This window comes from Zosterops lateralis (assembly GCF_965231275.1).
Source record: "Zosterops lateralis genome assembly, chromosome: 21".
In the NCBI taxonomy this organism is placed as follows: Eukaryota; Metazoa; Chordata; class Aves; order Passeriformes; family Zosteropidae; genus Zosterops; species Zosterops lateralis.
The window spans coordinates 289,231-304,221 of record NC_139781.1 but is presented as its reverse complement, the minus strand read 5'-3'; the positions used below and the strand labels follow the sequence as shown (position 1 = coordinate 304,221).

The window sequence follows — 14,991 nt, the reverse complement described above, 5'->3', positions numbered from 1 at the left end:
AAATATGTGTTTCACACCATGGTAAAAGACTCCCCTCACCAAGGATGAAACATTCCTTTAAATGCCTTCATTCATGAGCTGTAAGTGTTTAAAGACACATATCACAAACATCAGACTTCTTGTGTACCAGAAACATACAGAACTTCAGGGAGACAGTGAAGACAATTTCAGGGAGACAAAAAAAAAAAAAAATTCACAAGCTGAATGAGAACAGTTGAGATGAGAACAGTGAGAACAATGAGATGTTTTTTAAAAATAGCTCAGGTTTTGCAAAGTTCTGCTGAAGTCCTGGGAGTTTCCATGAGAAACCCACAGGTGTCCAGGCACTCGCTGCCTTTGGCAAAGCTGCCTTTCCCAGGCTGCTGCTGAGGACAGCCCACAGACACAACCCCTGAACACCTGCTAGACTTCAGCCTGGAGCTGCTGCAGCCTTGGATGGGCACAGGGAGGGTCACAGGCTTTGCAAGGAGGCCCAGAGGGCAAGGGAGGAGACACTCAAGGTCAGGGAACTGGGTATCCTGCTTTAGTTATGGACAGGATAACAGTTATGTTTCCAACTCAAACATTTCAGTGTGCTCAACTGCCCAGTGAAATGGAAATTCTCACTTGAACAGATCTGTTCAAAGCCTGCTGGTATAACGCAGGCCTCTAACATTTTAATTATCACAAAATATTTATTACTAGTACTTACACCTGTGTCATCAAATACACCACATTTAGAACAACCCAGCATAAATGTAAAACACGTACAGGAGAGGTGATGATGGATGGGTGTTGACTGGTCCTCCCAAAAGCTGGCATTATGGTAGCCAGGAAATAATTCCTGAATAATTCCAAAACTTGCTTTGTGAAATATTTTCTTCTATGATTTTCTCCTTTTTTAAGGAAAGTGTGTGTTTCTGGCCCGATTTACCCAAGGAAATCCTTTAAAATTAGAGCCAAACAGAGTTTCATTTCAGCTTCAAGGAAATGATATTAGATAGAAGAATTGTCTGCCATGGGGAAGGTAATCAGTATTCATAGCCAGCTGAAAGGTGTCAGCTCGGCTGACATGTTGACAATGTGGATTTCCACATATCTTGTTTTAATTTCAAAGCACAAATCTGTAATGTAAAACTGTATATTCCTTAGGCTGCACTATTGTTCAAAACTGGCATGTTTGGTCAGACTAAAATTCTCTCTTGCCCAACATCTACAGATTCCTAACAAAAACCCACAGCTATTTCTTGAACGAAAGTTTTTTGTGAACATTCTGTAGCCATTGTTTCCTTCCCAGAGGCAACACCTGGGTTCCTTTGTTACAGCACAGCCTGGGCGCAGAGCACACCTGTAATTTGGGATCCATTGCTGGTGCAAACAGGAACTCCTCAGACACCCTGGGAGCTGTGGCTGTTTGCCCTGCAGCTCACAGTGCACAGACAGCATTAGGGGGTTTCATAAATAAGCACAACAAGCCAGCCAATTCACTTTAACATTAACTATTTGCATAATAGTCTCTGTATTTTGGCTCACACTCAGTGAGTGATGAAAGCACCAACAACAGCAGGGCGGGGAACATGGAGAAGCTGGAATTTTTTAAAGAAAAATCTTACATAGAGCTGTGGACCAAGAACCTATAGATATTTGTCTATTTGTGCTAATATATTTTAAAGAAAAGATTGCTGAAAGTGTACCATGCAACCAGTCAAGGAGCAAGCACAGGATAAGCCTTACACCTTAATTGCATGGAGCAGAACACCATGGCAGGAAGAGCTCACTGAGAGGAAAAATCAACAGAGGAAGAAGAAGCAAGAAGCAAGTATTGAGGATATATAATATAATATAATATAATATAATATAATATAATATAATATGATATAATAATGTGGACTGCAAGGATGGAACACAAAAGAACCTACAGAATGTCCAACTAATTTCCAGCAGTGCTCGGTCTCTGCCCCAGCAGTGTCTGCTCCTGGTGAAAGGGTCAGTGCCACCACCACATCTTACTCCCAGTTGCATACACCAGTGCTGCAGATGTGCAGCACCAAACATCCTGCCAGGTAGGAGCATGGGCTGTGCAAGATTTGCACCTCTCCTAGCAGGGAGAAGGGCTGGGCAGAGCCTCCTGGAGATGGGTAAGTCCATCTCCTCCACTTTCCTCCTGAACGACTGAGCAGCCACTCAGGCACAGCACAGGCATGCACTTGGACCTGATTATGACTCTCTGGAACACAAATCCTGCTCATCTTTTAAGTGCTACCATTTCACAATGTGCCAAGGTACTTTATTTTCGGTAATAGCTCTTCATCTAACACAGTAAGACAAGTCTACTGGCTCAGTCCCTTGATGCTCTTTAAATAACATTCCTAGCAAGGAGCATCCCTTGCCAGGAGCACCAGGCTCACCCTCCCTGGCCAGAGCCAGGCTCTGCGGATACTGAGCACAGGGTCCCATTCACTGCCCCAGCACCAGGGCAGGACAGGCCAGAAGCCAGGCTCACCCTCCCTGCTCAGAGCCAGGCTCCCAAGGGTGCTGGGAACAGGTCCCACTCACTGCCCCAGCACCAGGACAAAGCTGCTCTGTCCAGAGCAGCAGGATAAATCTGCTCTGCCCTGGCCTGCAGTGGGGAGTGGGGGCCCAGGAGGTGCCTTTGGGAGGTGGTGAGTGCAGCAGGGGCCTCCTTTCCTCACTCAAAACCTTATCTTGGGGTCCATGCAGACCCTGAGCACTATCTCCAGATTCTCTCCTCTTCCCCAGCATACTCCTCTTGCCCATGGACCCACTAACACAGGGTTTGCCCTTTTTATTACAGTTCAGTTCAAAACAAATGTGAAACTCCCCAGTATGTTTGAATTGTGCTCAGCATTTTTTTTCGTGTGGCAAGGCAGTTGCTCCCTGGCAGCCTCCTTATCTACAGCAGAGATCAATGCAATATTCTACTCACCTGTGATAAGCTGCATCTTCAGGCCATAACACAACCCAATTTATAAAGGATTTTTCAATGTTGTATATATATCTAACAGATAAATTAAAATTAAAGAAATTTAGAAAATTAAAGTAACATTTACACTTTAATAACAATAAATCTAATATTATATAAACACATAATGCCTTCATAGATTTAATATCATTTATGGATTGCTCTTTGAGCTGTTTTTATTTTGGAAGTGATAACATGCTTAGCTTTGTCTTGTGTTTGCCTGATGTATGTAGCTACACCAGATCTAACTGCACTTGCAGCACCAGATCTAACATGGTTTATTTTTTACAGCTTGGATGAATAAAATGTAATCAACCAGACTCTCAACAACGTCCTACCCTTTCTAGAAAACACCCTTTACTCTGGGCACAGAGGAAGTAATTGAACTTATGAAACACAAATCTTAGTACCTTCAGGAAACAGTGTGAAAAACAACCCCTGCACCTGTATAATTTCTCTATAGGAAAATGCACTGAGGCGATCTCAGGTCAGGTTTCCACAGTTAACATACATTCTCCAGCATTAAGGAGTGGATGTTCTCAAAAGCTGAAAATGACACATTCTCTTTCCTCCCTTTTCATAGAAACGTCTCTATTTCAACTGTTAAATTGATATTTAAAAAAATGTTTTATTTTTATTTATTTCAGTGAAAACGTCAGTGGAAAACTTCACATGCACAGGTGGAAAACAGGTGGAAAACTTCACATGCACAGAGAAGGTAGGGGAACGAGCCTCCAAAATCTGTTACTTGTGGAAGATTCTGGTCCTGGAGGATATGGACAGGAGCTCAGTTACCCACCCCAGGAGAGTGAGGACATGGGATGGGAGGGTGAAGCCAAGGAAGATTTTGCAGTCCTCCTGTAACAGGGTCAGCAGCAGCAGGGGGATGGAACAGCTTTTCCCAGTAAATAAACATCCCCAAACTGCTCAGAGATGGAAACCACACCAGTGAAATAAACCGAAGCTTATTCACACATCTACAGAGCAAGGCAACTTGGAAAACCTGCTGCTTTTGTCTGGTAATTAAGAAAAGCTCTTTGTGTGACTCCGGTGGATTATCAGGGAATGTAAGTCCAGCCCTTTCAAATGTCAACATTGTTCTACCACTCCCCATATTTTACCAAAGGCACAGTATAAAAAGGACTAATTAGGATGCTATGAAAAGGCAGACATCCAAAGATGATATGTGAGGCATTTCTGTACCAGAACTTGTAATTAATTACTTTATGCTGGAGTTCAGATAGGTGTATTGAAAAAAAAGATTAACCTGCCTGCTTGCAAATCTTGTAGGGGTCATTATTAACATTGTTTTTGTTATTTTGACTGACATTTCTCTTTCTCTTAAGTGCATTGTAATATTGCTCTTAGGAAAAGGGAACTCCATGGAATGTTTTCTTTAAAAATTTCAAAGTATTTTCTAATTCTTTCCTCTTCACAACACATCTGTTGCTCTGTAAGCCTTTTCATAACACAGAAGTGGAAAACAGCGAAGATATAAGAGTATTCATTAGGTGATATGTTTAATTAATGTGAACAAATTCACCATTTATAATGATGATTCATCATTCAGTAATTCCCAGAAAAGAGTTTGTAGTTACATGTGATCATGTAAAAAAAAGAAAAATATCACACATTGGACAAGTTATTATAAACCAAGATAATACCATTTTTCTTTTGGCATTTTGCTTTAGTGTTTCCTCACACTAGAAACAGAAGAAAATGACAGTGATCCTTGAGATCTGCTTTAAATCTAGACAGCACCTTCATGCCCTTCCCTAGTGTAAGATTTGTAACCCACAGCTGACACAGGGGCAGGGAGGATGCAGGGACTGTCAGGACACCCCACCCTGTATCCCTGTTCTCAGAAAAAATGTTTGCCTGCACCTGAGTCAAAATACAGAGATGATTCCTCCTGTACAGGGTAAGCTTAGAAGAGGGAACATTTCTTGTTTAAACAGACAACCCACAGAGCAACACCATCATTTTCTCTCTTACTTCTCTCATAGAATGAAGATGCAGACAGGAGTGGATTTTCTCCAGGGTAATCTCCACAGCCTGGCTTTGCAAATACAGATTTCTGAGAGTAATGTTCCCCCCTCACTCGTGTGAATGATTTCAGCAAGACTCTGACTAAATCATCACCATCGCCTCACAACTCAGCAGGACACAGCAGGTAACAAAGCCCATCAGTTTTCAATATCATGCAGGTTCACTCAAGCACCCCTTCCTAATTTTTAATGCATCCTGCCCCTGAGCACAGCTATTTGCTATTGCAAGCAAGGCTGCACAAGCACATGGTGAGTGGAGGCCCAGTGAGCTGGAACATCCTGTTTCAGCTGATATTCTGCAGAACTGTTTGGCTGTAGGAGCTCAGCAATATATTTTGATAGGCTTGACTATGCAGCTATAGATCTAGTTTGCTTCCCACTTGGATATTGTTCATGCACCAGTTATCACACAAAATTAGTGATAAGCAATATTAAGCAGAGCACTCTGTATCACAGCTCTGCCCAAGAGGGCTGATAACAGATCCCAGCCTCTTGATGCTTTCTGCCTGTACAGGAACCCGAGTGACTGCTTCCCTGGGAAGCAGAAGGCAATGAGTATTCTGAGCTTTATGTTAATGCAATGTCTGTCACATCCTTCTTGCACCTTTACTAGGAGCTATCAAAACCTTGGCGGAAATCCTAAAATGGAATACCTTTTTGCTGGTGCTTTTCCAATAAGGATGCTGTGATCCAGAAATAACTAGTGAGGATATTTTAGCAGCTTGCTATGCATAAAAAATGCATGATCTTCAAAACACGACTGCTGATAGCAATTAGCATGTATTTATATGTGTAACTTCATTCTTACCTGGTTATTGCAGTATACAGAAGCTGTCAGTTGATGTGTCAAAAATCCACAGAATTCTTAATTTAATGCATGTTCAGCCCAGTAAGAACAGTAAAGAATCACAGATAGCTATCCCATTTATATATAGCAGATTTATAGCTCACTCCAGGAGCCTAAATCCTGGCTTTTCTTCCCTTATTCCATTCTATCAGAAGCAGATTTTCCTAGAAAAGACTTACTAATCTATCTCCCATATTGTTTGAGTATGCTATTGGTGGGCTAGGAGTTCTTTTTGCCTTGAAATTTTATTCTTTGGCCTGATACTCTCCTTTAAATACCCAGGGGTTACACATGTCCCCACACTGTCCACCCCATGGTGCTGGTGCCACCTTATGAACATCAGCACACAAGCCCTTTTCCTTCCTTCCAGATTATTCAAGATCACATCAGTAAAACTCTGAATTGAAACAGTATATGCAGAACTGTAATAAGACAAGGATCCCTTGCCCCTTGGCCAATAAAAGTACACAAAATAATTCCAGATTTCCCGGAGTGCTGCAGCAGATGACAAAGGATTTCCTGTTCTTCCACCCTGCATCTTTGACACTGCTGTATATTTTTGCTCCAGGTCCAATATTACAAAGATTCATGTACTATTTGCTCTCATTCCTTAGTATTTTACTATTCAGTTCTGGATTTACTGGGGCCAAACCCTTTTATTTGGAAGGATTTGCTTTCAGCTCTAAAATTATTGGGCATTTCAGAGGGGAAAAATCTGATTTTACATGCTGCAGCAGCCTCCTTAGCACTCTAGGTAAGACAGTGTGCTGGGTGGGCCATCGAACAACTGCTTAGTTAACAACCAGAAATATAAAATGAACAACACCAATCAGATCTGCCACAATGGCTTAATAAAATGAGACAAAGAAAAAACCCCAAATACACACCACCACCCTCCACCACCACTTCCCCTAAAAAAAGAAGAATAAAAAATTGTTGGAAGAGTCAATATTGTTTGCATAATTTTTTAAATATTTGTCCACCTTGTAAGCAAGAATCCTCTAACTTTCATCTGGATTAGCACTGGTTCCCAGATGGGAGAGCTGCAAAGTCACTTTTCTGGAACCCATGCAGGGATAATGAGCAGCCCAAGAGCACCAGGCTCTGGGGGTGTGCAATCTATTGCCCTTGGGGTTTCTGAAAAAGATTCTAATGGGATCCAACAAGGGCAACTTTGATTATCCCATGTGGTTTGAAAGATACGTCAACCAAACCACAGAGACCATGAATCTGAAGGGCAGCTGACAAACCTGGAAGAGAAGTAGAATTTGCTAAGATTCCAAAGGAAGAGTTATATGTCAGATCACTGACTATATTTCAGAAGCTGTCATTTCTAGGAACATCAGTTGGAGATACAATTATTTATTACTACCTATACAGAGCCCTATAGACATTAGGATGGATGTGCAGACATGACAGTCAGCAGCCAAAAAGAGACAGAAAGATGGGAAATAGGAGAAGAGAGAGAGCAGATTATATATGTATATATATATAAAAGCCTCAGATGCTTTCTTATCACCTTTGATGGTTTACTTCACCACTTCAGCTCACAATTTAATTTTGCTCATGAGTTTCTATGAACTATTTTTGAGATTTTTTTTTTTTTTAATGGGAGCAATGCTATCTCAAGGCAGTTACTGACTTCAATTATAGTAATCTTGTTACAAATAAATTCTGGTCTTGTTCTGGAGGACCTTCAAGGAACTCTGCTATCCCAAATTCCCTTCTGTCAGCACAGCCTCCTGCTTAGAGCCTCTCAACACCCAAGGCTTCTTTCTTTCTCAGAGAAACAATCATATACATTATTGAGCATGCTGTAGGAGATATATTACATTATTTTGTTACCACACTGCTTAATGGCATTCAAACAGAATGTTAGAAACACATAATAAATATCAATCTTGAAAAGATATTAAAAATTAAAAGAATACTAAATTATCCCATGTAGGTGAATTAAAGCTATTATAAATTAATAACCATGAAGTAAGTTGAAATTCTGAAGTTCTGAACAGGTAATTTAAATGTTTAAAAACTTCTGTAAAACACTGGGAGAACAGACAAAGTTTCTAAAGTCACAATTGTATCTCGTCTTTGCTGAGTACTAGTACATGGTGTTATGCACAAAAATATATCCAGAGAGAATTATTTTCTGTAGCTGTAACTTTGTCTCACTATCACAGAGTCACAGAATGGTTTGGGTTGGAAGGGACCAGTTCCAACCTCTGCCATGGGGCAGGGACAGCTCCCACAAGCCCCATCCACCTATGATATATTTTTCTTACTTTAATTGCTTTTAATTTGAGATATAATTTTGGCTGATTTCTAGCAGAATGTCCTTGGTGAGCAAGGCATTCACACACAGATTTTAAATTATTCTAAGGATTTAGTAGTATGCAACCCATCAATTTTAGCAGGTGATAAGGGTACTTCCTATCAATCCTCTGCCAACCCGTATATATCCACAGGACACTGACATATAACGTGGATGCACACACAGCTTTGACAGTGAGGTTGTTGCTGTATCAGTCTAAGACACAAAGCAAAGGCAGATATAGGACTGCTATCACCTCAGGTGGGATCCCTGAGGGGAGAAAAAAGTTAAGTTTTCAGGTACATTTGGTATTCTTTAGCTCTCCTCTGCAGGGACACAGGCTGCAAGAAGCTGTGTGCAAACTTTATTTCTAACCATAACAACTAACTAAGTTAAATATATGGCCTCTCTCAACAAACCCTGCCTTGAACGTTCTTTCAGCTTAAAAAATGGGACCTTTCTCTTCTTCAGTGCTGTAATATTTAACACAGGAACAGATTAATAGTTTGTGTGCTGCCTAATAAACTATGCTAAACTGACTGGATTAATGCCTTCTGGTAATTTTCAGTGGCCGTGATGCCTTGTTAACCCAAAGCCTGTGTGCTGAGAAGAGCAACCAAAGAATAAAAGAATCACTGTAAATATTTAACCAGTGCATGGGGCAGAAAACAGTGGAGCAGGTGAAGACAATCCAACCTGGCTTTATTTGGGTCTGCATTACAGGAGTTATGATCAATTGTGGTAATCAAGTATAAATTGGATGTAGATTTCCTATGAATGAATAAAACTCTGTAGCCTTCAAATGAAGTAATATACTCATTCCATCAGTCTCTGCTAGTCATCACCAAAAAATAAATCTCACTATTCCAAAGATCTAAAGCCTGTGCATTTCCAGCTACAAAAATGTGCTTTAAAACATTTTTGATTGAAAGTAACTGATAAAAGGTAATGCAACATTCATCTCACTGTGGATGACACGAGCACAATGTTTTAACTAATGTTTTACTTAAAGACATACTTGAAAAGTCTGTGTGAGTAATTGCCAGTTTGTCAGCTGAATCACTTTATCCTTTGGAGGAGCTTTTTGTCATTACATTAGATGATTCCCAATTTCAGTGCAAGCCAATTTATAGAATAGATGTATCTCAGTGTCATGCATTTCATTCTTGAATATAAAATATTATTTGGGGGCTTGTTTTTACAAAATTGTTATCCTTCCTATCTTTACAAACATGTTGCTAAATGACATATGCATTGAAAATTTGTGTTGTTATGGGAAAAAGAACAAAGATCTCCCTTCCTTTTCATACATTAAAAAAAAAAATCTAGTCATCGTCTTCTTAGCATGAGAAAATATTTATGTATAGTGTAGCGAAGTTTAATCCTGCCTGAGAGTTCTTATTTATCTTAATGGAACTGTTTGAATGGAAGAGCTGGCAGAGCTGGACCCCTTGTGCTCAGAATACAGTATTTACACATCAGATACTACACTTGCACATTGCCAAAAAGCAGGCTAGATGAACAGCATTTCTAATCATTGTAAATCAATTCAGGACTATTCTGTGTTTTTAAAATGCTTATGCTCCTTTGAAAGAGAAAGACATTCTGTTTATGTTTAAGAGACTGGCATATATTAATCCTCAAAATGTGGCACAAAACTGTACATTTTAAACTATAGAATAGAATAATCTCAAGAATCTTGTTTGAGTTCTGTGGTTTAAGTGAGCAGAAATGCAGAAGATTTACTGAATCAATTATAATTCTACAAACTGTATTCCTTGACAAACAATTCTAATCTGTTTATATCTGGATTGTTCACCTATCTGTGTACAGAAATAAAACGTGTGTGAGACTGACTTGCACAGATATCTGTACGAGAAACTGCATCCTGTATTTTATGTAGGAGCGAAGCAGTTGGGAGATGAGCAAGAAATAGATAAATCATCTCACGACTACAATCTATATCCAACTTCCTCCTCACAGGAAATAAAGTTACCTGACAATTTAGCCAGTAGCATGGATTGCTGACAACTTTGCATAAAGTTTATTTGAAGAACCCTCATATTTTTAAATCTCTGTAAGAACATTCCTGCTAAATATATCCAAAGCATTTGATCTGAACATAATTAAAACTGGAGAATTAAAAAAATGATCAAAAAAGCCACATCTTTGCAATGAAAGCATTATCTTGCAAATCAGAGCTATAGTTTGAAATAAAACTTCAGCAATGTTGTCATCTGGGTGTGATTAATTTGGTCACTATTTCTACAATCAGCACAAATGATTTCACACACACCAGCCCTTACCTCACCTTCCTGATTTGAAATTCACATGGCTTTGATTTTAACAAGTCACTAACTAGGAGCCTAACTTCGATTTTAAGTCCCTAAGAGCCTCCTTTCTCATGCTCCTTGGATGGTACCCACAGAACTGATGAACTTTTCTCACTCTCACGTTTCCAAAGGATTGGGGAAACGTTACAGGTGTTTTGGCAGAAACTTTGCTTTGACTCTCACATCTGTCTTTGATCCCCTTTCCCAGGCCCACTGACCACTGAGGACCAGGACAAGGCTGTTCCCCTCGAGGTCTGAGCTCTCCCTCCCAGGTGAGTCTCTAAGGACTGTGCCTCTGCTGCTTCTTCTAAAACATCCTTCTGTGTTTTGTACCTCTGCTGCTTCTTCTAAAACATTCTTCTGTGTTTTGTACCTCTGCTGCTTCTTCTAAAACATTCTTCCATGTTCTGTACCCAGCCAAGAGCTCTGGGGGCTCAGGCAGGATCCTTGCCAGGGTCAAAGGATTCACTAGGAAGGATTTCCATTCTTACAAATTACTATTGTTTTCTACACTGCAGATCTATTTTAACTACATTTTCACTTTTGCTATGGCAGTTTTACGCAGTCTTTGATGCAAGAAAGACAGATAAATGTTACTGAAGGAATACCTGCAGGAGCAATCTGGTTTTTGTAGCAAAATGAACCTGCAGGTTGGCTCTGGAGGCTAAGAAGGGAATATCTTTCCCATGCCAGTTTCTCTGACACAGCTTGTGGCAGATTCTGCCCAACGATATTTGGATGTTTCCTTGTTATCGAGGAATTGCTGTCCCATGACTCCGTGCTTAAATTAGATGCAAAAATACCGTATCTATAATTAGGAAAGTTGAATTTTTCAATATGAAAAGAGACCAAATCCTGTTTATAAATGTGCTAAAATTTCCTTTCTAAGGGTGTTATGCACTTTCGAAAACAGGACTCTTCAGTTAGAAATATATTTGTATTTAAAAGAAAACAAAGCCTGAAAATTTTTTACTTGATGGCCCAGAATTCTGATATTCTCAGAAAAAGAGATCAAGGACAGGAATTGAAAGAGTCCCTGGTTCTCTCTCTTTACAAAGACAAGCAGGAAGAGAAAAGTGAAAACAGCAGAGCAGCACACACTCTCATTCAAACTGAATACTTTAATGAAGCAAATGGGGGCAAAGTGTTAAAAAGTATTATTCTGCATTTTTAAGTCCTTCCTTCCAACGACTGCATTTAATAAATTCTTTAACAAATTGATCTTAGTTTTTTTTAAAAAAAATCCCCTTGATTAACCATCAAGAGTAACCAAACCTCTGCTCCAAAAGCATTTTTGATAATGTTCAAATGCTCACTTCCTCCTTGGGTTAAGAGCAGGCATAGTAACAAGCTTTTTAAGTCATTCCTCTGAATTTCTGTTTGTCAGCTCAGTTTTGGACTTCTGCTGACAACAGCAATATTGTTAAGATTTCTACCTAGTGCAGGTTCCAGCTGCAAACATCAAATGAATATTGGGGGGTTTTTTTACAACTGAGAAAACTTTAACAGACACAGCAGTAGTAATTCCTGGTAGATAAACCTGAGTTTGGGACCAAAAGTACTGTTGTGTTGTCACTGTCAGAGCTGCTGGGAATGAGAACTGGAGAAGAGCTGAACAGGCAAAGTGATTCACAGAGTTCTTTCATGTGCATACATGGATTGAAATAACTTGGGTGGCAACTAAAGTGAAATCTTTTTCAAAGAGTTCCTGCATCTCGAAAGCACCAAAGTGATGCTTGGCAGGCAGATCTATCTAGTAAGAGCAAATGAGAACTGGAAGTAGGTTGCAGACCAGATGAATGCATTTTCACTAACTGATTATATCCATCTTAAAACAAATTAAGTTGCTCAAAACAGACTCAGAAATTCTGCTCATACCAGTACTTCATAAAAAAACCCCTTTTTATTATTTGTGGTTTGTTAAAGGAAGTCTGAATTCTCACGTAACCTTATCTTTGTTTTGTATCTAAAGAAATTCCCCAAATACTTTTTCAGGTGTTTTCAAGAGAAAATAAAAAACCAACTCCTTAAGGATGCCTTTAATTAGTAATCACATTATCTCAGTGTTTTTTCCTTAGTGAGGAAATCCAATGAAAGTTAAAGGTAACACATCTGAATCCTCTACAGCAGGTCCGTAGTGAATTTCACACAGTACTCCACAAATATTCACACAATGCTCCACAAATATCAATACTCCACAAATATTCACACAATACTCCACAAATATCTCCTGATTATTCATACCAGAATCATCAATCTGCCCATCTCTAGGAGTAAGGCACTCGTCTTCTGCAGGATTGCTAAGAGCAAAGTTAAGATTTTTCTCCAAAGTCAAATACTCACAACTTTGTATTCCAAACCCTCCCTTCTCCTTTCCTACTCTTCCCTTCCAACACAGCTCATATTTACAACTGAGGTCAGCCTTGGATCACGAGGGAATCAACTTCTCTAGAGAACAGTTCTGCTGCTTAATCAAACCAGGCCCAGGTAACGAGGATGGTGTTTAGGTGGCTCATGTACCTAAAGTATTGTCCAGTTAATCAGGACTCACCAAGTCTGGTTCTAACTCAACTGCTGACTATGTAGACAATTTTGATCAAGTTTAAAATTAGGCATCTCTCAACAGGTATTGTAAGGCTTTGTTAATTTCAGCACATAAAATGTGCCTACAATTCAGCAGAATGTTTTTCTATAGCCCTTTAAGTGTTGTAATTCTAATAAAGTAATACATTGAAAACTAATTTACTTAATTTTATTTTCAATAAAGAACAAGTCAATTTTCTAGGGATGAAAAGACATTACATAAATTGAACGGAAAAACATTAATTTTAGAAGGTAAGAGGTTCATCAAGCTTAATTTCTTGATTGGCCCTGGTTGACAACCCTGCCAAGCCTTGCAGGACATTTCTCTGACCTCTTTAGGAAATTGCACTGAATATTCTAAAAATTCAATGAAAGAAATCCCCATATTTCCCAAACTTTTATTTCCTCCCAGCCCCAGAGATGGTTTAATGGAGCTGCAGGAAGATTTATGCCAATGTTTCAGGCAGCAGAGCTCTGCTATGTACCAGCCTCCACAGAGTTTTTCTGCAGCTCCTTGGGGACGTTTGTCTTTTGTTCCATCTGGTCCAGGCTCCAGAGAGGAGCTGAACAAGAGCTCTGGGGTTCTGACACTCACCCAGCTCCTGCCAGGAGCACAGAAGAGGAAAGATCAGAAATCCTGTGCTGAGATTGCAGGGGGAAAAGAAACAGAGATGGGAATAAGGATACATATGCTTGGAAGTGTTGTGGCTTTACTAATTTAGAAAGGAATCATAATTGTTGTTAATGACTTGATGTGACATGCTGGAACAAAATATGTGAAATGTCCCTTTATGTCACATAACGAAATTGGCATTTAGTCACACAAGCAGCCTTGTTTTCAGAGCAACTCTGCAATTTCATTCCTCCCTCATATCAGTTGCATTTAAAGGTACTGAATCATAAAAATAATGACATGAAATACATAATACATTTTAATCACTCATTATAAAGCTGTAGACTGATGTTGGAAGTTGAACAAATAAAATTTAATAAAGAGTATATATACAAAACTTTGCAAATTAGTTCCCTACTACTTATCTATAGCACTTCACAAATATTTTAAGATACTGGAATGGACTACATGCTTTTATTCTGAAAATGTTAGTATGAATATCAGTGAAAATGTACTAGGAAATGTACTATAAAGCAGCAACTCTGTGACTGAAGCACTGAAACAAACTGGGATTGCATTGCAGCACTGCTCCAACCAGTACAGAACACCAGGCTGGACCTTCTGCATTGTGTTTTACATGCAAAAATATTTACTGTCTTCTGGCTTTCTAGCACACTCTGCATCAGTGTAACTTACTGTGATTTTAGTAGGGTTACATATCTCAAGTTTTTCTCTTAGTTTATTGCTCATAAGCACAGTTTGGGCCTCCAAAAGGCCAGCAAACACTGATCAACTGCCCCTCAGGAAGCCTGAGTATTGAAAATCTCAAATTATGTGACACTAAAGACAAATAATCTTTCTGTATATTTAGATAGCTTTTAGTACCACAGGAGGTGCCAGATGTAATATCCAGAATGCAGGATTTTGGTCAATGAAATTTTTAGTCTGCAGGAATTTCAGGATGTGAACTTTTAGAGGGTCCAAAATGGAGTGAATAAGCAATGAAAAAAGATCCAAAAATATCAGTCATCAGTAGCAAAACAAGTTACCCAAATTTTAGTGAAAACACTTCATTTTAAGCTGCTGACATTCTTAATTTCAAATTAATGTTTTTAAAACTGAGCTGTTCACTTTGTATGCATCTAATGAAGAAATCAAAAGGTCAGCATTAGAATGGTATTTAAATAACTTAGATTTTGACAAAATGCCAAATTTCCTCCTGGGCTTTTGTCTTCATTGACACTGACGATGTAGTTCAAATATCTACTGCATATTCCAATGTTCTCAAAAGGGT

At 39.2% G+C, this 14,991-nt stretch overlaps 1 long non-coding RNA gene across 4 annotated transcripts in view; it reads right to left on the bottom strand.

Annotated features, from left to right (window-relative positions):
* The window catches only part of LOC310917867, a 41,956-nt gene that overhangs the window by 25,263 nt on the left and 1,702 nt on the right, over nt 1–14,991 (bottom strand). Inside the window, exon 2 of one of the 4 annotated variants that reach the window (XR_014591506.1) lies at nt 2,927–2,998. The exons of the other annotated variants lie outside the window; for them this stretch is intronic. This is a non-coding gene — a long non-coding RNA (uncharacterized lncRNA). The remainder of the gene's footprint in view (nt 1–2,926; nt 2,999–14,991) is intronic. 4 annotated transcript variants of the gene reach the window in all.